The sequence below is a fragment of the Fukomys damarensis genome, unplaced genomic scaffold, assembly GCF_012274545.1.
Source record: "Fukomys damarensis isolate Sample0158 unplaced genomic scaffold, DMR_v1.0_HiC HiC_scaffold_33, whole genome shotgun sequence".
Classification (NCBI taxonomy): Eukaryota; Metazoa; Chordata; class Mammalia; order Rodentia; family Bathyergidae; genus Fukomys; species Fukomys damarensis.
The window spans coordinates 46,638,462-46,663,755 of record NW_022900945.1 but is presented as its reverse complement, the minus strand read 5'-3'; the positions used below and the strand labels follow the sequence as shown (position 1 = coordinate 46,663,755).

The 25,294-nt window shown below is 45.4% G+C and overlaps 2 long non-coding RNA genes across 2 annotated transcripts in view; one reads left to right on the top strand and one right to left on the bottom strand.

Annotated features, from left to right (window-relative positions):
- LOC117284030 overlaps nucleotides 1-3,086 on the top strand; it is a 106,605-nt gene extending 103,519 nt beyond the window's left edge. Inside the window, exon 4 of the long non-coding RNA XR_004515102.1 lies at nucleotides 1,460-3,086. This is a non-coding gene — a long non-coding RNA (uncharacterized LOC117284030). The remainder of the gene's footprint in view (nucleotides 1-1,459) is intronic.
- A 14,126-nt stretch (nucleotides 3,087-17,212) lies between these two features.
- Nucleotides 17,213-25,294, bottom strand: part of LOC117284034 — a 29,390-nt gene continuing 21,308 nt past the window's right edge. Inside the window, exon 4 of the long non-coding RNA XR_004515119.1 lies at nucleotides 17,213-17,656. This is a non-coding gene — a long non-coding RNA (uncharacterized LOC117284034). The remainder of the gene's footprint in view (nucleotides 17,657-25,294) is intronic.

Genomic DNA, 25,294 nt, shown 5'->3' with positions numbered 1-25,294 from the left:
CCTCCAAGGTCAACAACCAAGTCATAGAGAATCAGAGACCTTAGAAGCCTTTTGTCTTCATTTTTCCTTATCAGTGATTAAGAAGACAGGCCTGCCGAAATGTCCAGGAATGTCTTTTGTTCTGCTCCCTCATGCCTCTTGAATTCTTTTCAGTCTTCTCTCTTGGCTTCTACCACCAGTAGCTCCAGACTTAGCCAATCTACGTGCACGTGCATCTAACCTTGTCTGGTAGTAACAGAAGGACTCTGTTTCAGTGTCAGGGCAATTCTTTTCACTTTCCTACAAGGGAAACACTAAACGGGGGAAACTTACCTGTTCTTGGAGGAGCTGTTCACGATGAAGTTGGTAATCAGACAGTAGTTATAAAATTAAAAAGTATATTTTTATAGTTTTAAAGAATCTCACAATAAAAGGTTGGGGATGTAGCTCTGTGGTAGAGTGCTTGTGCAGGATGTGAAGGGCCCTAGGTTTAGCCCTAGGTGAAGGAAGGAAGGAAGGTAGGAAGGAAGAAAGGGAAGGAGGGAGGGAGGGAGGGAAGAAATGCAGAGCATTGCAATTCTCAGGTTGCAACATTTCCTCTTAAGATATGCTTATTTCTACTTGTGGCCCTGAAATCCTTGGGTGAGCACTTTTTTTTTTTTTTTGGTCCCCAGTGCAACTAGTGGGATGTGGGATGGGGATGGCAGGGGGCTGCTGCTCCTGCCTCCCCTTGGTCAGTTTCTGCTGGGTGGCCTGTGCCATCAGGCTCCTCAGTGCTGCAATCTGCATGCCAGCTCTCACAGAGTGTTGTGAAGAGGGAGACGAGTCAGCAGATTTGCCTGATGGGAGGTTGGCCTGGCACCAGCATGCTGCTCTGCCTGGCTTCAGGTGCCCAACTGCAGCAAAAACTGGGAAGATGGGGTCAGTGCCACCTCTTGGGTTCTGGAAATGAGCTCATCTCCTTTGGCTGCCCTGAGGAGACAGATGGCCTGGCTAAGAAGGGAGGGGCCTGGAGAACGGGCCAAGTGCTTTGGTGCCCGCACTGTGGGTAGTGATGAGGGTGCCGGGGAAAGTTTGAGGAGCCCCGGCTCTCCACTCTGACCCCACCATGTAGCAGGGACAGGTCTTGATTCCTCTACCACCCTGTCGACAGTAACTTCTTCCTCCTTATTTTTCAAGGATTCCTTCTGTTCCATTTCCTCTGCCCCTTGTTGGCTATCAAAAACCAAAAGACTAAAAAAAATAGTAATTTGGGTAAATTTTTGAAGTGGGGATTTCCTCACAAAGAACCCAAAGGAATGACCCACGGGAACATGCTTCGTTTTGGATGTCCCAGGAGGAGCTCTGTCTGGCTGATTGCTCCTGCTCACTGCTGGTGCCACCTGACTTTTGTTTTTCACGGTTCGGCCTTCAGGGTCTCCATGACATCTGGTGCTTTCCATTGTTTCTCTTGCCTTGAACTTGAGCTGCTCTTTTTCAGGAGCAGAGAAATACCTTAACTGTTGAAAGCAAAAGCTCCAAAGATTTCAGACTCCGGTGGAAGAACAATGAAGAATGCACAACTCAACACAAAGTCTGAGGTCAACAGCAGCTCCTGCCTGGGAACTCCGCTGAAGAAGAGAACAGGCACTACCATCACCACTGCTGGAGAGAGAGCACAGGTGACTGTGCCACCAGCGCGTGAGGGGGGAGACGATTTCATTGACTAGCAGTTTGATCAGCAATATTCTTCCCAACAGTTCTGAGGGGTGAACACTTTCACTGTTTTTTGTTGTTGTTGTTGTTGTTGTTGTTTGTTTTTGTTTTCATAGACGGAGGAACTAAAGCTCAGAGGGATTCTGTGAGTTCCCAGGTCACACTGTTTAACTAAAGATCCCAATCTGTCTCTAGCAAATCCTCAACTGCCTCTCTGGGTCACTGAGGGGACCCCAGTCTAAAGTGGTAAACAACTCCTTGCTAAGTGAATTAGCAGAGCGAGTGTTCAGCTATACCCAGCTTGCCTCCCTGTGGGTGCCAAGCAAGCATGACCCAGCCTTGCAGCTCCCTCACAATGGGAACTCTGTGCCAACAAGGGAAGAAATGGCAAGTCTGTACCTGAGGCACATGTGAGGCTTGCCCTGAGCTTAATTCCCATGAAACTTTATCTTATGGGATTCAAAGAAAAACCAAAGGAAATTACAAAACCTTTCCAAGGCTCTAAGCTTCAGAGCCTTTATGCCAAAGGCCCATTTCACTCCTTCCTTCCTCCTGCATGGGTAGACCTCATTCGTAGAAGGCCACTGTCATCCTGGCGATGTGGACCCTGGTCTTCAGGCCTTTCCTTACCAGTGATAACAGGACTGAAGGGCTATCTGGGGCCACCAACCCCCTGAGACAGCTGTTCCACCTAGAGAAGCACTCTTCAGGCCTGGCTTTGGGCCCGTGGTCACCATGGCGAGGCTGGAATAGAGCCTCTTAGGCCCCAAAGTTGTCCAAACCAATAAAAAAGTCAATTTTCAAGTAGAGGCAACTCAATTATTCATAGACTAATGGTTCACTTTGTAGATTTTCCTTTTTTTTCGCCTCTTTGCTACCCGTCTCTTTGCCAGCTGCCTTTGGCTCCCCTCCCTGAAACACTGGAGAGGAGGTAGGCAGGAGAAGACAGATCGATCAGTGTTGGAGCCTGTTAGGAATCATAGCTGGTTTAAGAACAGGTTGGGTGGATCTTTTATATTCTTGCTAATCCCATTCCCACTTACCATGTGCAGTAGATATCCATGTTCAGTTCTCTGAGCCCCTCTGATTTGCTAATTCTTGCCAGGAGAAGAAACAGAAAGAAAAAAGTGCACTCACCCAGAGCCAGCAGAGTCCCAGGCTGAGACTAGTTGGGTTGAGAAAGCAGCTTCACCCGACATCCTGTTCTATGGGCCTGGGGCCCCCGTGTATATTTATTTACTTGGCATCTTTCAAAAGATCATCTCTATGGTAAATGGCAGAAACTGGGTTTTGAGAAAAGCAGAACTCTTGGGTTTCCTTGTTTAAACAGTTATGTTCCCAAGTCAAACGAAATATGCAAACTACTTAAAAATATAATTCACATACTATAGCAGTGGTATGCTCTTTCCCAGAAAAAAAAAACAAAGACTTTTAAGTTGGGTTGTATTTCCAGTGTAAAGAGCAAAAACGGATGTGATACCTTGACTCCCCTTTATATTATTATTAATAATAAAGCAAACATACTGATACAGAAGTGTCCGGTGCTTTGCTCGATATTTATGAACTACCGCATGTAATCTGTTTTTTTTTTTCATCTTGAAATGGGGATCTTGCCATGTTGTCCAAGCTGATCTCGAACTCATGAGCTCAGAGCACTCTTCTGCTTGGCCTCTCGAGCAGCTGGGGCCACAGACGCGCACCCCTGCAGTTGGCTTGCTTACATCTTTACAACTCTGCTTGGTAGAAACACCAAGTGGGATTTTGGGAAGTTAAGTGACTTGCTCCAGGTTGCTCAGGATAAGGGAGAACTGTGGTCTCATCCAGTTCCCAGACCCCATGGCCCTTAATCTGCCACACTGCTGCACTTTCCTGCAGCGTGATCCAAGTAACATGAGCTCGCATCTCTCATCAACCACAACTACTATCACCGCCCCTAAAAAAACTCCAGGAATGTGCCGTGCTTGTCAGTTCCCATCCCTGCTCCTCTCCTACTCATCCCATAAGTCTCCTGATCCCTGAATTTCTAGCCTGAGACTTCCTCTACCTGGCTGGAGCATCCATCCCCCTTAGCAACAAACCATGCACATTAGGGACTTCTTGCGTGTGTTTTTCTCAGCATTGTTATGTGTGGTTGTTTAACTCTTCTGCATATTTGTTTAATCTCTTCCAGAGTCAGAGTTGAATAGGAAGGGACTGTGTAATACTTCATATGGATTTTAATTTGTCACTTTTCTAGCATGACACTGGGCCCAAATTAAGGTCATAATGTACATTTTCTGATTATTCCATTCACTTTTCATATATCTTCTACTTTTCATATATCCCCAAATTATACAGGTGTTCAATGTTGAGACTGGAGCTGGCAGCAGAGTGAGGAGACCACAGGCACCCTAGAATGTTGGCATGGGACAATCAAAGGTCACCCTGGGAGGTAGTTGTGTAGAGGTGGGAGCACAATGGTCTAGAGAGACAAAACAAAGGTCTAGACAGGCCAGGACCTAGAAAAACTGAGAGTTATGGCTCAGCGTCCAAGTTAGCAGCCCCTAGGAATGTCCTGACCTATGAGGGATTTCTGTTCCCAGGCCCTAGGCTGAGTTCCGCCACCAAGATCCATTCATGCTAATCTGTCGCCTTTGGGCAAATGGCAGCAATCACTCCAACTATTACTTCCCAGTTGTTGTTGGACCTAAGCTGGTTCCCATTGGATAAATCTGCAACAGATTGGAAAGAGAGCTCCCAGGAGACTGCGGGAACTCAGGTCTGGACAGGAGACAGTGGGGTCAGAAGAATGAACAAAGAACGCATTCCTTTATGTGAGACAGTACCTGGGGAGTTATTGTGAAGCATTTGCGCAGTGGGGTTTTTTTGTAGCTCAGAAATAAGAGTTTGTATTTCCCAGAGCCTCTGCAAAGTACTGCAGCTGCTCTAGTGTGGGTGTGAGGAGCTAGGTCTCTTCCAGGGTTCTCAGTCTTTCTTGCCAGCTCTCTGTGTATAGCCTCCAGGACCTGCCATTCCCACTTCAACCTTGAAAATCTTCCTTAATGACACCAGCAGGTGAAATAGCACATGGGTATGGGGGAGAAAACGAAAGATAATGTCGTACTCCAAGCCTCATTCCACACAAGCCCAGGGCACTTACACAAATATTCCATTGGGCCTGCGTGCTGTGTGTGCCTGAGCTGCAAGAGAGAGGCAGCCAGCCTGGACTACCTGCCTCTTTCAGTCTCGGCGTGTAAGGCCTCCCATCCCCTCCACCTGCACAGGAGATAGACAGCACTCCTCAGGAGAGCAGATGTATGACTGTCGTATTTACCATTGCCGGCATACAGTAGATGCTCAGTAAATACTTGTAGAGTACCTGATTTGCATTTCAGCTTTATGAACCTGTTCCTCTCTGCAGTGCTGTGGCTGGACTGGTGATTGTATAAATGTGGCAGGCAAAGTGGGCATAAAGAGTAGAGGTGGGAGGAAATCCACTAACACATATGAAAGCCCATTGGTTCTCAGAGTGCTTTGGCTCCTCTCACTGCCTTCACCTAAAGATGGGAAAGCAGGCCCAGAGAGGAGAGAGGACTTCCCTCTCAGAGCAGCCTTATATTTTCTTCTCACTTTCCTTTCTAAGTAATTACACCTCATGGGTTGCTAAGCCCTATCTCTGGACTGGGACCCAGGCCTTTCTAGACGCCCCCGTATCCTGATTCTCCAATCCCAGTATCTCCTGTCTACTGTGCTTGCTACTTCTACTCAACTTCTATTGCCTGTTCTTTCCTTTCCCTCAGTGTTTGAGGAATTTCTTTGCACTTTGGGCTCCTTAGTCATTACCTACCTCACCTGAGAAGTCTTCCTGGGATGCCTCTAGGCAGCCTTAGAGGTTACTTGTTCTTAAGTCCCAGAGTAGCCTGAGATTTTCTTTGTGTCATACTCATCACAGGCAGTTGTGAGCCATTTGTGTTCTTTGGCTTTCTCCCTCTCTTTCCTGGGGATCTTGGAGAGGAAAGACCTTGTCTCTCACCCTGCCCACCCTGCCAGTCCACCACGTGGAAGAAGCCCAAGGGAAACCACTGAAACCTACTCACACCAGGACCTTTCAAAGAGCTCTTTACAGGACCGGGGATTTAACTCAAGGGTTCTGCCGCCTGCCTCGCAAGCTCAAGGACCCGAGTTCGATCCCCGGTACCAATAAAAAAGATCTTTACATATATCAACTCATTTAATCCCACAAGGATTATTGTAAACAACAACTCCACGAAATGGACGAACATGGTATTTATTTCTTAGCATGTTTCTTATTTCAATCATCATGGCCATCCCATTTTATTGGAGAGGAAACAAAAACACAAGCTAGCAAGCAGCTGGCCCCAGAGCACACAGACGTTATCATCTCACTACCTCTTCCTGCCAGCCAGGCAGTCTCTGTCCTGCTCCTGGACCTGCTCATTCCTGCTTTCTCAGGAATGTTCCTCCTCCTCCACTGCCTCCCAGGACCACTGGCTTCCCATTTTCTGTGTCCGGTTTCTTTATTCTGTGGCCCGAACAGCAGTCCTGGCCTCTCACAGCGTTAACAGCCTCACATAACTAGTGGCATTCCTTTACTTTTCTCTGGACAGGCCTAACACCGCATTCTTTCCAATGTAAGGCGTGCCTTGTTCCCCTCCAGCCTGGCTTTGTGTCTCCTGTCCTTTCTGTGTCTCTCCCTTGTGTTCAGCAGGTCATTAGGGATGTGACAATGCTTTGTAAATGCTTAGGGATACTTTGACCCAGCACTGAGAAGTTGTGCTGCATCTTTGCGGGTGACTGTGGCTCTCTAGCATCAACACACTGACAATACCGGCTGCCCCTCCACTTCTGAGTGTGTGGGGGGGCTCCCATCTCTAGTTGCACACAAGCAGACCGAGGCTGGGACATTTTGGTGTCATGTGAGTGTGATTCTTTGCCCTGCTGTCTGGAGATCAGACCTTATTTGCAGGTCTCTGAGTATCTGGACTCTTCCTTTTATTTCCTTACCTCACCCTTGCAGGAAAGAGATAATTTCGATATAAAACAGCTGTTGAGCTGAATTAGGAAGTGGTAAGAAATAAAACATAAGGGCATATCCATGGAAGAAGCCTGCAGATCAGCTGGTACTGGGATCTCAGATGTCTCCTCTCCTTTTCTGGGCATATCCTTAATGACCCAGCAATTCCCCTGAACCTAGCACCACCTTGATTGGAGGAAGATCAGAGAAAGAGTTGAGAGTTCACTTACTGCATACTCTGTGTGTGACTGGGCAAAGTAGTCTCTTTCTGGGTTCTATTTTCTTGCCTGAAAAATGACATTATTTCTAACCTACCTAACTCCTTCGGGGCTGGTGTGCAGATTAGATGAAATGAGTATGTCAGAGCAACTCCAGAGTACAAGTCACTTCTTCCCTCCATCTGTCTATCTGTCCATCTATTCATTCAGTCTTTCCGTAGATATCTGTTGAGCCCTCACTATGTGCCAGACACCCAGGTAGGCAAATGGAGATGAGTGCAGGCATTTTTGCCAACAGCATAACTCCTTCTCTAGAGATGGTGGGGGAAAGGCCTTAATCAGGCCATTCTACTACTGAGTAAATAAGTACTCATGAGATGTCAGGAAAGGAGTTTTGTTTTGGCAAAAGGACAGATCATGTGACATGCTTTCTTGCTTTTATAACGAAGGCAGTGGTTCTTGCACTGGGATTGGCAGAAGTTCTCTGGGAAGCTTGTTTAACGTGCAGATTCCTGGGAAACAAACCCAGGGAGTCTCATTTATGTTTAGAAATGTATAGATGTAAATGTTTCTTCAAAACACTTTTCTAAATGTTTCTCTTGTAAATGTCCTTTGGCCAAATTTTAAGAGTGACTTAAAGTTAGAGAATGGTCTTACCTGGAGACTGTCACCTATGACATCTTTGCTGATTGTGTGTGTGTGTGTGTGTGTGTGTGTGTGTGTGTGTGTGTGTGTATGTATATTTCTAAGAAATTCCACCCCAGGACATTCCTTAAGTTTGGTGAGCCAATATATTTTCTCTTTGCTTACACTAGAGTGAGTTGGGTTCTTGCCACTTAAAACTACCACATTCTGGTTAACTTAGGGCCCTATTGATCTCTATGGTTTGCACTGGTTGAAAGGTGAATACAAGACTTACAGGAACAAAGTTAGGGTTTATTGTCAGAATCAACATTTGGCATGGTTACTCCAAGAATGGATATGGAGAAGCCCCATCTTTGCAGATCCGTGTACACATTTGCAGGCTGTTTGTGGGCATCTGTGATAGGCACAATTCGTAAACCATGAGAATCAGTAACTTTCCCAAAAATATTACATTTTGACCAAACACGATTGTTCGCCATACCCATGACAAAATAAAAATAGTTATGGCTGGTTAATAAAGGTGCGTAGTTGCAATTAGCCCATCATCATGAAATGACACAAACTGGGGATAGTGTTTGGGTTCTGGAGTTGCTACTCCCTGGCTCTGTGATGCTGGACTAAATTACTTTGCTTCTCTGAGTCTTTATTCCTTTGTCTCTAAAATGAGTACAATGAATAAGACTTATCTCATAGGGTTTTCATTAAATATGCTATGTATATAAAGAGCTTAAAATAGTGCCTGGCATAAAAACAAGGCTTGATAATTCTTAACCACTATTTCGCAGATTTAAAGAGCTTGCAATAGCCATCCCTACATAGGCTTCACCCAGCCTAAAGACCTTTTGCCCACATACCCATGTTAGGAAATCTTCTTTGTGACTTTACTTCATTTTTCTCCTGCTCATAAATACTGTTTTCCATTTAAATCTATGATCCCACTGCCTAGGACTTGGGCCTCCTAAACACTTCCCTTTTCTTTTTCTGCCAATTCACCCAATTCCTGAGTCTCTCTGATTCCCCTTTCCATACCCCAAGACTCCACTGTAAGCCCCTTTCCCTGAGTCCATCTCCTCTGTAAGATGGGAAGCCCCCAGGAGTCACTGAGAAGCTCCAGGTCCACCCAGGTCCCTGGAACCCAGCCCACACCAGCACGGCCATGGAGGCCCTGAGCCAGGCACCGGCTAGCTAAGGATGGAACTCAGTTTTTTCTCAATGCTCTGAATATAGGTGACCTTAACTGTGAACTGGGGCCTGTACTACCCACTCACCTGTACTGCTGCAGGAATTGAGGGTGCTAAGAAGTGCAAAGCCCAGCTTATTAGTCTCAATATTTACTATTATAATTATTGCTATTATCTGAATCTGCAGAGAAAATAAAACGTCAAATCTCCTGCTCTGGTGGAAGACCCCTGACACCTCTCACTACCATCTTGCCTTAAACCTCTCTCTCTTATTGTGGTAAAAAACATGCGTCATTAAATTTATCATCTTCACCATAGTTCAGTTGCGTTAAATTCACTTCACATTGTCAAATGATCTCCATAAATTTTTTCATCATGAAAAACTAGACCTCCATGCCTTATAATTCCCTATCCCTTCTGGCCACAAATCCTAGCAACCACCACGGTGTGCTCTGTCTCTCAACTTGACTATTCTAGGAGCCTCATATTAGAGGAACAATTCAGTATTTGGCTTTTTCTGCTTGGCTAGTTGCACTTAGCATAATATTCTCAAAGTTCGTACATGTTGATGTATACTTCAGAACGTCCATCCTTAAAGGCTGAAACATATTCCTTTGTGGATTTATATCACATTTTGCTTGCTCGTGCATCTGTCGTACTTCTACCCTTCAGCTACTATGAATAATGCTGCTATAGGCATGAGCACACAGATATCTCTCCAGGACCGTGTTTTCAGTTCTTTTGGATATATACCCCGAAGTGAATTCTTGAATCGTACTGTAATTCTATTTTTAATTTTTTTGAGGAAACATCATTGTTTCCCACAGTGGCTACAGTATCTTATATGCCCATCAACAGTTCAGAAGGGGTCATTTCCACGCTGTACCAATGCTTTTTTTTCTCTCTTGCTTGCTTTCGCAGCATCTTACTGGGGGTGCAGTGGTCCATAATTTTTATGCCTGGCCTCAGGGAGCTTCTGACTAAAGGAAGGCTTCAGCGGAAGGTTTTTCTGTATGTAGTCCCGGGGAGAATTCTTGACGGGGGAGCACAGAACCCAGAGCCCTACCCCCTCATCCAGTTATAATCAGAACTTCCTTAAATTCTGGTGCCTTTATTTCACAGGTGAGAAAGCACACTGGGGGAGTATACGCGGTCTATGCAAGGCTCACAGCTGGTAAACCAGTAGTCGAACCGAACCATAAATGGGGGAGAAGTGTGTCTACCCCCCCACACACCTGCATTCTCTGCCCCCACCCCAGGTGAGAGTCCTTCCTCCTGTGTCTCTGGAAGCCAGACTCCCTGGGCCCCGCTCTGCCCTTGCCCGCTGGCTGGGGCGCTGTCAGCTGACAAATTGGAAACAAAGCAGATTGCATTCAACAGTCAGCCGGGTTCCCGGGAGTGCACCCGCTGCGTTGCTGGGTGCTGTTTATGGTCACAATAAAACGTACAGCCCCAGCGTTGGAAGGTTTCCAGGAGTTTCCTTCAATTTCCAGACTCAGAACTGAGAGAAGGACCTGCTTGAGAGAGTCCATAAAATTACTGCACTAGGTTGCAGTTTTTCCTCATCTCTATCCAAACAGACCTCTCCACCTGCAGCAGCTGGGCAGGCCCACTCAGACACTTATTGGTGGCGCCATGGGGTAAATGTGGAGCTAAGCCAGGGCCAGACTGCCAGGATCCCAACCGGAGAGGACTGGTCCCATCCAGGGTCTGCTGACCTCTTCCTCGGGGGTATTAATGATCAATCAGCCTTCTGAAAGTGAACACAGATTGACTCCCAGGTGTGACTTGGGACCACGGGTCAGTGATCACCATCGCTGTGGTGTGCCCCTCACAGCGGGTACACCAGCCAGTGGGAGCAGTGCTCTTGAGGTAAGCTACGAGGAAACCAAGAGTGCAGACAGGTCCAGCAGGGAGCGGTGACAAAGCAGGCAGCACTGAGGAAGCAGCTTCGAAGGGGAAAGAAGCGTGGGAGAGAACTTGGCACCCAAGGGACCAGTATGGGAGGGATTCCGAGCTAACTTGGAATGGACAACATCATGCCACTGTCACCATCCATGAGCTTGGAGATGAGATGGGGGGATGTAGGGCTGTGTGGGCTGTAGGGGATGCAGGACACATCGCAGGCTTTAGGCAGAATGCATGGTCAGTCACCAAAGCATTAGGATTTAAGGAAGAGACTGGGCATAGTTTTGACTCATAATAACATATCTATTCAAATCCACTTTCCTGCTTGCCTCATGGAGTTTTAAACGTGAGTGTAACTGTCAAATCCACAGAAGTTAAAAAGTTAGATCTCTATATCCCTTTTTAAAATTTTTATTGAGTTTATTGGTACATCCTAGGTATACAGTACAGTTACATTCATTACTGGGATCTTGTACCTTTATATGACAGGTCTTGGTTCTCATTTTTTCCCCTTGTTTGTGCCCTCCCTTCACCTCCTCCTCCCCTCCCCATTTACAAACACTTTATTTCCATTTTTTCATTTTCTCATATTTTTTCTTTTCCCTTATTCCCTTTCCCCTACCCTTCCCACTTCCCCTACACCTTTAGCCCTTTTCTTCCTATTTCACATTGTTAATTACCCCATTAGGATCTTGTGTACTATTATAGTTTTTTACACCACAGATCTCTGTACTCCGAGGCTATGGAGTGCAGATTGAAAGTCCAGATGCTGCCCAAGTCGCAGCTTCACACTTGCAGTGAGAGCTTGTGTAAATTGCCTAGTTCCTGTAGTTCTCAGTGTCTGGTCTGTGAAAACCAGTGCAGCACTACTTGGCCCAAGGCAAAGCCAGCATGTAGCAAGAGTTAAATTAGTGAAACTAAGACTAATAAAAAGCAAAGAGGTACCTACCACATACAAAGCACAGGGCTGAATTATATATGCAAATATATATTATTTAATCCTGATATCCTGGACCAGGCAGCTGTAAGCATCCCATGTGACAAAGAAGGATAAAAGAAAAGGAGAGAGGGCTGGGCCGCCATTGCACAAGTGATGGGTACATGGCCAAGCACACCTCCCCGCTGAGCCACTGAGAGGCGAGGCTCGCTTAAGGAGGCACAGCAAGAGCCATAATTCCACCCAAGCATCCCCGTCAGGCTCTGCTGCTTTATCTACAGCGAAGCTTGAGCGTGCCCAGCACCTGTGGCAGCTATGTGGGAGTTCAGGGTTAGCTTTGGAAAAGAGAATGTAGGTTGGTCACAGGAAGAAAAAGGAAGCAACACCTGGCTTTCAAGACATCCTTAGGCAAAACCTGACCTCTTCCTATCCATCTGGTGTTTCCAACTTGGGAATTCCACAGCATCTCAGTCCTGGAAAGGACTTAGGGGTCAATAGTTCAGCCACACCATTTTACTGAGGGCTCAGGAAAGGAAGGTAACTTGCCCTATGTCACACGGCTACCTGGTGACAGTCTAGATCAAAGCCTTGATTTCGTCACACCCACAGCAGTGTTATTCTCATCTCCTCAGATGGCCTCCAAATTGCTCATTTTCCAAATCTATCCTGTAAGACTTTGTCTCTGGCTCAGAGATGTGGGGCCTTGGGACAGAAGCCAGCGCTTCAAGGAGCAGCCTGAGAAGGTGGCCCTGGGGAGGTGAGGGAGGGGCCACCCTGCCAGTTAATTGCACTCCCGTCAATGGGACCAAACGGAATCAGCACATTAACATGGCCGGTGTGCCTCTGAGTTGTCTAAACCAGCCCTGAATACTAACCAGGGAGCTTAGATGGAGCTAAAAATAACTGGCTAATCACCACCAGGAAGAATCAACAAGGACTCTGAAGAAAGGAAAATGTCTCAATATTCCATCTCTCCAGCAGCTGGGCTCCAGCTGGGACTGAAGTCTCCTCCAGCTCCCATTGGGCAGGTAATTAGGCAGGACCAAGGCTCTACACTTAGAGGAACTGAGGGCCCAAACTTCAGCGGGGTAAATGGAACAGGGTTAGGTGGGGTGAGGTGATTTGGAAATTATCGGTGAACCCAAAAGAAATGAAATGCAGCAGGAGGCAGCTTTGAAGAATAAAGCAGTTATCACCATAGTTTGTAGCTCTTCTTTTTACAGAAAATAAAATCCTTATAGGGAAACAGAATTTGACCTTTTCTGCAAACCCCCCTGAAAGTCTCCCATTCCCCAACTCCCTGGGCCTCTCTCTGAAATCAGCCCTGGGGTCCACACTCTAGCACCACTTTGAAATTAGTTCTCCTGGCAGCCTCCCTCTTGGGACAAGGACTAGGGCAGACCCACGGTAATCAGAACACTGGGACAGACTAGAGCATGCCACTGCACCACAAAGTGTGATGGGAGTCGTTCACTCAGGAAAAGGAAAGGATTATTTACAGTTGAAAGTAGTTCAAGAAAAAATAAAGAATATTATATTGTAGAGGGCAAGGCAATACTTGAAGAGCTTATTTCTTGCAAAAGGTATGAGCAGCTTAAATGTGAATATAAATTGGTTGCAAAGATTCACAAATGACGGAGATCTTACTAAAAACAACAGCCACGGAAGAGCTGTTTAGGAGTGTACCCCTATCCATTCTGCTCAGTATCCTGGGCTCCCTGATCATGATTCTTCCCTAGTCTGTACATGGTGAGGATCTGTGGAAAAATGAGGGAAAGAGGGGTGTAAGGAAAAGAATGAGGGTTAGAAGAGTAAGGACCTTGGGGTTCAGCGCCATTGCGACCCTGCCTAGCAGGAAGTGCTTGCAGAAGAACGGTTCTCCAGACTCACATGCACACATGGATGCTGGGGTATTTTCTTCTCTGGATCACAGTGAGACTCAAACACCTTAGCACCTGGAAGGATACTTCATTTGTGCCATGTGCAGTACAAATGTCACTGTCCTGTTACACTAAGAGACAGATGGGCCCCAGAAAAGTATGGGCAATCTTTCTGACATGCAGATACGAATAAAGAAGTTTTGAATCTTGGTGCCCACACCCACTTTCCATCCAGTCCTTCCTGAGAAGCAGCGTCTCCTCCTTTCCAGCCCTGGGATACTGGAGGCTGGATCCCTGGGAAGGGTGCTCTTGATAAGGAGGAGAGGCTGATTTCTGGAATCCATAGAGTCTCCATTTGTGTTGTTTTCCCACAGCCAGAAAGGCCCCCTCCTGCTGCACGAGTCACACAGTGTGATTTCCAGGGTTGAGAGAGCAGCTATGAGCTGCACAGGATTCTGTCTGGGGCATGAGAGAAAGCTAGCTTCATTCAGAGGTACAAAAAGTCCACTGGCATTGGGCTTGTGTTGGTTCTGTCCCTGTCAGTAGTGGTTTGTTGTTGTTTTGTCTTTACCTGGCATTATTCAAAACCCCCAGACAATGTAGTGACATCAGAAGAGAAAAGAGAAGTCAGCAAATCAGATTACATTTGGAGCTGTGTCACTCACCAATCACAGGATGCCAGCAGATAATTTAGCCACTCAGAGCACTTTATCTGGTAAGAACCAGAAGAAGCCCTACAGCCACCACAGGAGGCTACTGGGATTCCCTGGAGGTGGTGTATAGGGTTAGAAACACCAGCACCCAACTCCCCTCCACTGTGCAGTTATTTGTCCTCTGAGCTGCTAGGTAGATGACCCCACAGGCACGATGGCAATTTTTAGAAAAGACACATTATGGGGAAGTGTAATGCCCACGTTTATTTTTTAGGAGTATTTCTATCGGTGAATTATTCATTTTAATTTTACGAGTTTTATTATATTAAACAATGTTTACTTACAGGAAAATAAAATATCAATAAAATAAAATGTTAAATTTTAAATATGGAATGAGGGTACAGAATAAGCATCAACATCCTCAACATCAACTGTTTACGAGATCTAAAAAATTAACAGCAGAAATAAATTCCTATGGGACTACAATAAAAATACAAACAAAACTCCACCCCAGAAATCATGTTTGCTTCCATTATCACACCCGAGACAGTCTTCACACACGAGAATAGCATATTCTGGGCACGAGTGCCGCTTACATGGATAGCACATGTGTTTTGTCTTCCTGTCCTCTTTGGAAGGACACACGTGGCACCTGCTCATCTTCCTCTTTTCTTAGGAGGTTCTTGTGATGATTCACCTGTCTGTTCACCAGTCCCCTCCAGAATTCTTTTGAGAAGTTCTTTGGGCAAGTATATATGTTCTTGGTCTGTTGTAACTGATCATTTGTGAATTCCAGTCCCCATCCTTTAAGAAAATTTATCTATGATATTTTGTGCTTTTTATTTTCCTTGTAAACTATGAAACTATTTGTGCCTGACATGATTAGGGTCAAATAAAACACAACCATTGGGCAGTTCTTCGTGATTTGATTGACATCATAGTTGCTGCATAAGTCACCATCAACACCTACTCCACCTTTCATTTTGTTGTAAAATGTGAACCTTTTTGGCTTCATTTGTGTTGAGGATTCACTATTAATCTTTGTTTTTTTGTTTGTTTTGAGATAGGGTCTTGTCCAGGATAGCCTTGAACTCACTGCGTAGCATACAATGACCTTGATGACCTTGACTTCACGGGATCCTCAGCCTCCTGAGTGCTGAGATTACAGATGTGGGACGCCACACCTTCCCTCACTATCTATCTTATCTTCATGGTGTAATGTTGACAGTACCAACTCTACTTTGTTTTTCTTTGCCATATGGGAGGCCAATATTATATCTTTCTGAAATCCAAAGATTGTACTATATATTTCTCTATTGTGAACTTAACAACATTTTCAGGACTCTTGGCTTTGTCCTTGCAAATAGTTCCTGTACTGGTTAACTACTGTTCCTTTAGCAAATATGCCTAATATGATATCTGGGTTATTTTTTGAAATTGGTGCTACAAGTTTGTTCACAACATCATATACTGTATTACTGCATAAAGAAAGATCTGGTGGATGAGCTCCAGGACAAATTTCTAAATTCAAGGTGTACAATGTTTTCGCATCTACCAGGGCATATATTTTTATATCATATTTGGAAGGTTTACTTGACATGTAATGCCAAAAGCTTCAACAACCATGAAATCATACAAATTGTTCATTACTTGTCACATAGTTGGACTGTGTATAAATTGCTTGACAGTTTGGAACAAAGTTTCCAACAAATGAGCAGATAGCAGCCAACTTGCTGGATTTTATTTTTCTTTTTGTAGTTAAAGTGTAGGCAAATTTGGAAGGAAATAAAATCTCTTGAGTGTCATTATTGTTCAAAAACTTTCCCTGATACATCTGTCACTTCTCCATAAATCCTTTAGATTCTGATGATTAGAATGATAAAGTCCTGCTTCTATGAAGCCTTTTAAATTTTTATTTACATTATTAAATTTTTTGCATTTTCTTCGTCTGAATGGAGGTCTTCACTCCATACTTCTCTATCTGCTATATCTTGCTGACTTCCTTGGCTTACATGATCACCTCATCATTGGCAGTGGAGTCTGATGACTCACTTTCAACCTCCTCTCAAAATTGGAAAAGCTGGTTTCCATGCAACATTGCACTGAATTGGGCTAATTCTACGAGAATAATCACAGGAAAACGTTAAAAACCTTATAAACGCAAAAATGTAACATGGTGCAGAATGTGGATAAAACTCAGCCATTTACACTTTGACACACATGTGTACACCTTGCCATTCATCATATCAAGAGAGTGAACACAAAGATGGCGTCCTGTATCCCCCAGCACAGCTCCTGAGATTCACAGCTGGCTACTGATATGCTAAAATATATATTTTTGTTAGAAAACTATGGCATGGGCATCTGCAATGCAGTATGAGGAACTGAGGCGTTTACAATAGTGTGCATTAGCACAGCACCTTTTCTTTTTTTAGTTCAAGCCTTTTAAGATGTAAAGTGTTGCTTAAATTTGCCCTTTTTAGCACTCTGACAAGCACACACAGTTCTGTAAGCACCACCAAGATGACAGCTTCTGATCTGTCTTGAGAACCCCAAGTAATACCTCTTCCAGAATATTGTACAAGGGGAATCATACACCATGGAGTTAAGTGGCTTCTCACATAGCACAAAACATTGAGATTCATCAAAGTTATAACATACATTCAGGAATGGAACCCTTTTTATTGCTGAATAATATTTCATTCTATGGATGCATTATAGAGTTGTTGTTGTTGTTGTTTTGTAATGCATTAATGCTTGTTTGTTTTTGTAGTACTAGGGATTGGACCCAGGTCTTTGCATTGAGCTATATCCCAGCACTGTTTCCATTGTTTTATTATCAAACAGGCTATCACTAAATTGCTAAGTTTCCCTGGTTGGGTTCTAATTTATAATCTTTTTGCCTCAGCCTCCCAGAGTGCTGGGATCACAGACATGCACCACCATGCCCAGTTCCTTTATTTTTTCCCTATTAAGTTTAGTGATTCATTTAAAGTAAACAATGCACGTACATTTATTATTGGGATTTTGTACTTTTTCATGATATGTCTTGGTTTTTTATTTCCTCATACCCCTGCCCTCCCTTTACCCCCTTCACCCTTCCGTATTTACAAAACCAGCTTCTTTATCTATTTGTATTACTGCCACAAATAAGCCACTATTAACAGTTCAATGAATCAGAGCAGATAGAAATTGAGGAAATATGCACTCTAGACTCACATCCAGGATACAATCAAATTATTCCAAGTCGGGGAAAGGCACGGAGGTGATCTAGAGTACACATCTGGAGGAGAGAAACACACGAGGAAGCCCAGGATGTGAACTTGGGAGAAAATTTACAACGAGCCAAGACAATAAGAAAGGCCAGGACCATAGGAAGGATATTAAACCCCACAGAGGGCAGTTAACCTGCAGTGTCCACAGTGGTCCTCAGCCATCTCCTTTGTCCTTGGTTTAGCCACCTGGCTAAGCTGTTGCTGATGGCAGGTTCTTGCCAGGAAGAAATGGTGAGGGGCACATTGATGGGCTGAGGCGACCCCACAGGAGCTGAGGAGGAATGTGGGTAAGCGCACTGCATCCTGGGTGAGCGCTTCGCAGTGAGCAGCATCCCCAGCACCCCCACTTCCTATCCGCACCATCTTCTTCTCAGAGACGCGTGGGGCCACCAGCCTCCATCCCACCTGCAGCTTTTCTCACACTTGCGCCCCATTTCTTCCAGCCTTCAAGGCTGACAGGTGCCCCCTGCCGTCAGACCCATGCTTCTCCCCTTCCTCCGCCCGCCAGGCCCTGTCATCCGACGCCTCTCCCTTGGTCACTCCTCCTCTCTCACTCTTTGTCCATCTCCCCAGCCTTACTTACACACCGCCCAGCCTATGAGCAACCTAGGCTCCTTCCTCAGCCTCTCTTCCTCACTGCCTCCTTCCCCTCTCCTCACTCCTCACTGGAGCTTCTGGGCTCCGCTGTCTTCCGTCGCTTTCCTATGTCGCCTTCACCAGGGCCAGGCAGAGCAGACACACTGGGAAGGGAAAAGTGATGACAGAGGAGACACGCGTGCGTGTGTGTATTAAAGTATACTTAAGTTGATTTGGGGAAAATATTAAGATTCTGTTGGACTTTATCAAAATCTAAGTCAGTGTTGATTTTATTTTAAAATACACACGAGGCGGACAACACAGTCTTTTTTGGTGTTTAGGCCTCTGAAGGCCTTCTTGCTCTGGAAATTAGGACTCACAACCAACATTTGCACAGGGTCACCAGTACACTCTAGTAGTAAACTCCAATGGATTTTGTGGGTCTTAGACTCCTCTGCCACCCTGGCGTCTTTGCCCATCCCTCCTTTAAAACTCTCTGCTCTGCCGACCTTTGTGATTAGGTACTTTTTTGACTGTCCCCCAGGCCCTCTGGCCATTTTTCCTCTGCCTCCTTCTAGGCCCTTTCCTCAGTATGCCCATCAGACATGGTGTCCAGAGTCCTGGGCTTGGTCCTCTTCTCTCTGTTCATTATCTCTGGGCCACTCCTCTGCCTCATGGCTTTCGCTGTCACCTAGAGTGCCCATATCCACATTTTCAGCCCTCTGACTCCCCAGGCTTTGGATCTGTCATACGTACATCCTAAAATGGCCTCCAACGACAAATCTGTATGTGTTTCCTGGAGCTCTGTAACAAATTACCACAATCCTAACTATCTAAAAGAACAAAAATGTATTGTCTCAATGCTCTAGAGGCCAGAAAATGAGGTGTTGGCAGGGCCACACTCCCTCAGGAGGCTCTCAGGGAATCCTTCCTCTCTCTTCTAGCTTCTGGAGGCTGTCAACAAACCTTAACTTCTGGGCTTGTGGCTATGTGATTCCCATCTGTCCCTCTGTCTCCATCAGGCCTTCTCCCCTGTGTGGCTCCTATCTCTTTCCATTTGTCTCATAAAAAGACAATTGTTGTTGATTTAAGACCCACCCAGATAATTCAGGATGGTGTCTTTACCTCACAATCCTTAATCTCACGATCCTGCAAAGCTCTTTTTTTTTTTTCTTTCCCAAATGATGTAACATTCATTGGTTCTTAGAATTAGAATGGGGACATACTGTCTTTGGGGGAGGGCACTAGCCAACTCACTACAATGTCTAGTACTAAACTCACTACCTTCCCTATTTTGTGTTAAAGACCTCCCTCCAGCCCATTGGTAACTTGGGCCAAATGCCTCAGGATCATTAGAAACTGTCTCATTTATTCCACACTCTGATGAGTCATCTAATAGTGATAGTTTGTTTTTTTTTTTCAATACCATCTATGTCTCAAATCTGCTGTCTCTTCTGCATCATTAGCACCCCTGACCTGGCCCCGGCCTCAGCACTTTTGCACAGCATCAGCTCCTCCCAGCAATGTTTCCTCCCTCCAGGGAGATCGCTGGCACCCAACTGCCAGGAAGCATCATTGTAGTTTCTCTGCTTTATGGCTTCCCCGTCTGGTACAGAGAAGTCCAAACTCCACGGATGTAAAGGGCCTTCCAGAGCCTTCTCCGAGTCCCTCATCAGACTCATCTATAGCAACTCACAACACAGTTCTAGAGCTCCTCGGGTCCTCCTCTTGGAAACCATCTCCTCTCCTCTCCTCTCCTCTCTATGGGCTTTTGTTTGTGCTGCTGCCTCCTTTCCAATTCCATCGACTTTTCTCCCGGCTTCACCTCTTCCCCGAAGCTTTCCTTTAACTCCCAGGATCCGTGAACATCTCTACATTTCTCACTGACTTGGTGCACCCAAAGTGTTTATGTCTTCCCGGACAATCGCTAAGATCTTACTCACCTCTGAGCCCCAGCCCTTAGTCCTAGCTTGAAATAAATGTGAGTTGACTTGAACAGAAATTTGCCTAAATGTGTAGCAAATTAAGTGTAAAAGGCTGGGCCTAGGGATAATATGGGTGAGGGGAACGATCTGGATTGCAGAGACTGGGATGGGAAGGGTCGGGGGAAGGATGGGGGCGGTTGTGCTGACAGAGGCTAGGAAGCTCGGTGTGCACACGCACATGTGCGAGTTGGGGGTTCGAAAATACAAAGAAAAAGGAGAGAGGAGGGGTGAAGAAACGGAGGGCAGAGACATCTTAAGAGAAGGGAAGGAATGGGAAGTTATTAGCCAGGTGGGACCCATTAGTGGTGATGGGGAGCATACAGCGGTTGCTAAGAGGCAGCAAGAGAAACCTGCATATCTGCCCTGCTTGGGCTGGAAGCCTGCATGGGAGATGATCAGGTCCCTCAAAGTCCAGAGAGTTTGTTTTGTTCAGGGTCACTTTTTCTGTACCTCTGAGCCCCTTCTTGTGATTGTCTTTTATTGCTCTGAAAGAATAAAAATGATCTGCTCTCAGAAATGTCTCCCTACCCTACTTCCCCTGCCAGTTGATTCCTTTCCCTAAGGAATCCTCCTTGGCTCGGCCACAAGTAAAGACACTCGCGAAAGAAGACTTCCAGAACTGCTTCAGAAAGTGATGAGAACAGTGGGTATGTGAGTTTGAAGCAAGAGGGAGTATTCTGAGGGGAATTCAGGAATTGTGTCTTCAGCCATGATACACTTTTTAAAAAGGCAAGCATTCATTGTATTTTTTTGATCACACTTTATAATTCGCTGCAGGAGTTAAATAAATAAACCACCCCCCAGAAGAGCCCCTGCAGCTGAAAAGAGTCCTTGGAGCTCTAGAATCAACCACTGTAGCAACCAGTCCCTCAGGGTGGCACCTGCAGGGCCCAAATGGGAAGCATCCCAGAAGAAGATACTTACTGAGCCCTCCCCTGGGTTTGGTAGTCAGAATACATCTCCCTAGAGAATCTCTTCTTTCACTGTTTGTCAACAGCTGTCACCAGCCTGTCCCAATCCCAAGCATACAGGAGACAGAGTGACCATGCTGGGTACCTGGGGACAACCCTGGCAACAGGAGCCAGCTTCACTCTGCTCCTGTTCAGTTTACTCTAAGAAGCATTTCTTGAGGGCCTACTGCACTAGACACATGTGCTACATAGCTGAATACAGACAGGTGAGTGTCGGTCCCTACTCTGGAAAAGGCCACAAGATGGCGGAGGAGACAGATAATGAGCGATTCCCACAGAATGATGGAGGAGCAACTGCCCCAGCTTTCCCAGTGGCGGGGGACAGGGGCCCAAGGAGAAACAGTGTGTCCTGGCTGAGCTTCTGGAGGAAGCGTGGTGTTGACCAAGGTGAGATGATAGAGGGTGTGGCAGGAGAGGGGACCTGGGACAGGTCGGTGTGGCTGCTCGCTTTCTCCTTATGTTTGTGTCCCGCTCTGGCCTTTTGATAAAAGTCCTGCAGCACCACAGGAAGTGCAGAAGTGCGGGGACAGAGTTCGGACAGAGGCTGGCTGAGGCACAGAGGAACAGACCATGGACTTGCAGGAGGATATTTTCACTTCCTTGACTCCCAGCCAACCAACCCAGTGAGTGCAAACTTACCTTCCCTGGCTTGATTGCTGCTTCCTCAAACACATGGGCTGCTTTATCTTTGGGTGCGGTGGGGTTGGAACATTCCGTCTTGGCAGGATGCCTCTTTTTGGAGAGAGTTCAGAAGGAGCTGCCCTAGATGGCCAGAACACACTGAACCTGAGTTGGGTGCTGCCACAGGCCAGGGACTTTTTGGAAGGAGCCTAGGCTGGCATAAATTCTCCAGGAATCCGTAGTCACTGGTCCTGAAGGGGGCATGCCAGGTCCTGTTTGGACTTGCAGAAATGAGTTATTTAAGGCCGAGCCGGCATTTGCAAGTTCTTGTAGAAAACCAGTTCCCACACATCAGTGTCTTTATCAGGTAGCTAAAGCAGAGACGAGTTGCTTTATAACAATGAGGGGAATTGCACCATAGAGTGTGTTGTCATCTTAGTCCGTCTTCCCTTTGGCAGTTCATCCTAGAAGTTGCCAGGATTAGATCCCCGAGTGGGTCCCACAACTTCCAAAGTAGATTTCGACCCCCTCACTCCTTCTGCCTGCTGGTATCGCATGTGGCCTGCTTTTTGGTTCCGGGGGGGAAGACTGTTACTCAAAACTGGCCACTGGCACCTGCATCTCCCAACTGTGGAGCTCACATGAGACAAGTCACGAGGTGTGACATGTTGAAAGCAACAGCCCTCACGCCCATGCTGCTGCTCGTGCCCTGAACAGTGGATCCTGACCGCTGCTGGCTTGTTAGCAGGCCCAGCCCTACTGCTGCCCGGTTACTGCACAGCAGACAGAAATGAGTCCCTGTTATGGCTTCCTCCACGTGCCCCCCCCACTCCCTCTTTTGTCACATCAGCACAGCTGACATCTTATACTACTCTGCTACAAGTAGGAGCTTGAAGTTATGACGACTATGCCAACAGACTCTTGAAGTTAATGACATTTCACTATTTCTGTTTCAAAACTGGCCACTTGGATTCTTTTTTCCCAATTATATAGCCCTATCCCACAGCACACACTCTTAGGACCTTGCTGGTTTCTTTACTAGCAAGATAATAAACTTTCTGCTTAAAGTCAGCGTTGTCTAAGATACACGGTGCTCCGGCATCTCCTTTCCCAGCTGTAGGTTTCCTCCCCTTCAGTTTTTTTCCCCAAGGCACCTTCAAGCACACAGCAGACTGGTAGGTCTCCAGCCTGCGTTCTGCAGAGCCCCCACCTCATTTTTCTTAAATCTGCTGAATACCATCTCTTTCTGAGAAGCCTCCCTCTCTGAGTCCACGTCCCTCCTCAGCCTTCCCTCTCTCTGTGCCCCAGGCTAGGAGGTCTCCTTGATGTCCCCATAGATAGCTTCTTAACATCTATCTCTGGGCTCGGTAAGAAAAACATCCAGCTTTGAAAGTTAATCATCGGGCTGGGCTTTAGCTCAGTGGTTCCGCTGCCTGCCTTTCAAGGACCTGAGATCGATCCCCAGCCCGCCTGCCCCCTCAAAAAAGAAAGTTAATCACGATGTGCATGAAAAATATTTGTAGCTAACATCTATTTGAGTGTTTCCTATGCCCTGGATACCTAAGGCCTGCACACAAACCATTCCATTAGAGTTTACAACAGCCCTGTACAGACACGGTTGTTGCCTAACACACAGTTCCTTTCTTCATGGCTGTCAGAGGGTACTGCGTTTCAACATTGTGCCGATCAGCATTAGATCGCCATGACAAAATAGCTGAGACAAACAACTTAAAAGGAGAAAAGGTGTCTCTTGGCTTATGGTTTCATATTCATTGCTTTTAGTAAGGCAAAGCAAAGGTGGTAAAGCAGAATTTGCAGGAAGGGGCCGGGGATTTAACTCAGTGGTTCCACCGCCTGCTTTGCAAGCACAAGGTCTGGAGTTAAAGCCTGGCACCAAAAAAAATGCAGGAGGCACATGGTAGAGGAGGCTGCTCCCACCATGGCAGCCAGAAGGCAGAGAGAGAGAGGAAGAAGCCACAGGGCCAACATAGTCTTCAAGCCAACCCCGTAATGACTTAATGACTTAATTTCTCCATTGAGGCCTGATCTACAGTCTCCACCACCTCCAAGTGTTCGGCACGATAGCTTTTGGGGGACATTTAAAAAACAAATCACACAGACTTTTGGAGATGAGGAAGGGAATCCGAGGAGGGAGAGGATAGTGAAACGAGGGTCATGGGGATGAAAATAATCACCACACTGTGTTAGATGCATGTACCAGTGTACTGAAATGAATCTCATTATCCTGTATTACCAATATATACCAACTAAAAACAAAAAAATCCAAACCATAACAAATGCCAACTCCTCTTCCTGGCAACTCAAATAAGTTAAAAAAATAAAACCTATCCAAATTGGTCTAAACCAATTACTGTGATCTCATTTATCTTCGAGCAATTGGTTTTAGCACAGTCATGTAATGTAATTCTGGCCAGTGAAATACGAAGCGAAGGCTAAGGAGTGGAGAGGAGGGGAGGTCATGAGAGTAACTGGGGGCCAGGAACTCTGGCAATCGTTTTTGCACCCAGAAGGGAACCAGCCTGAGAACAAAGGGGCACAATAAAGTGTTGGAACCAACAAAGTAAGTGAGCCTTTGAGTCTATCGATTACTGAAATAACCAACCGAGGTGTACCAAGACTTCTTTTTATGTAAGGAGATATATTCTCCTTCTTACGATGAAATTCTAGCAGCCTCTTAATCATTGGAAAACCCAATAGAAATTCTATTATTATTTCACATTATCATTTTACAAGTGAGGCAGTGAAGCTCAAAGAATCCAAGTAAGTAATTTACTGAATTTAAAGTGCTTGTAAAATGTTAATCCGGCTGCAGGACTTTTAAGTACCGATAACGTTCACTATCTCAACACACAGCTCAGTGTCACTCTGTAAATCCTTGCTTCTAACACAGTGTCTGAAATTGTAACTCGTGCTCAGTAAATATGTTTGAATATTTTAGTGCTTATGTGGTCTGAATGTTTATGGATATTCTTCTCTTGATACCACCGAATAGGCTGCTTTCTGGGTCTCTTGAAAAGAGACAAAAAATATATATTTCATTTGGATCCTGTAACACTCTCATTGGGTACTCTAAAGAAGGAATTACTTAAAACATGGAAGCAAGGCTATATATTACAGACAATGGAAAAATAGGGGAAAACAACCCCTCATACCTTCTCCATTCTAAAATAATTGCTGTTTCTGTGGTCTCCTAGTAATTGTTTTTAAATGTGTAGTGGACAGGAGGTGCATAAAAACCTCCTAATTTTATGAAATTTTTAGCAAACTACAGAAAAGAGAGTGCTTTCTCGATCTTGTAAGGTACAACCATCAAAAACCGACTACATACTTCCAACGTTTAGAGATTTAAAATTCTCTCTTGTTTAGGATCAAGATCATCATTGTTTTACTATTCATCATTATAATGGAAATTCTGGCTAGTGGATTAATGTAGGAAAAAATAGATTTAAGTTAAAAAAAAACATGAAAAGAAGAACCAAAGCTATCGTCGTTCACAGGCAGCATTATTGCCTACAAAAGAGAAAAAAGGCCAGGGGAATCTATGAAAACAATTAGCACAAATAAAATATGTTCTACAAGGTTGCTAGATAAATATGCAAATTCATGTTGCATCCCAATGTGTCTGCAACAATTAGAAAAGATAACAGAACACACCACGTTCAGTAGCAAGAAAATCTGTAAAGCTCCAAGGACAAAACCTAAAAAAAAAAAAAAAAAAAAAAAAAAAAAAAAACC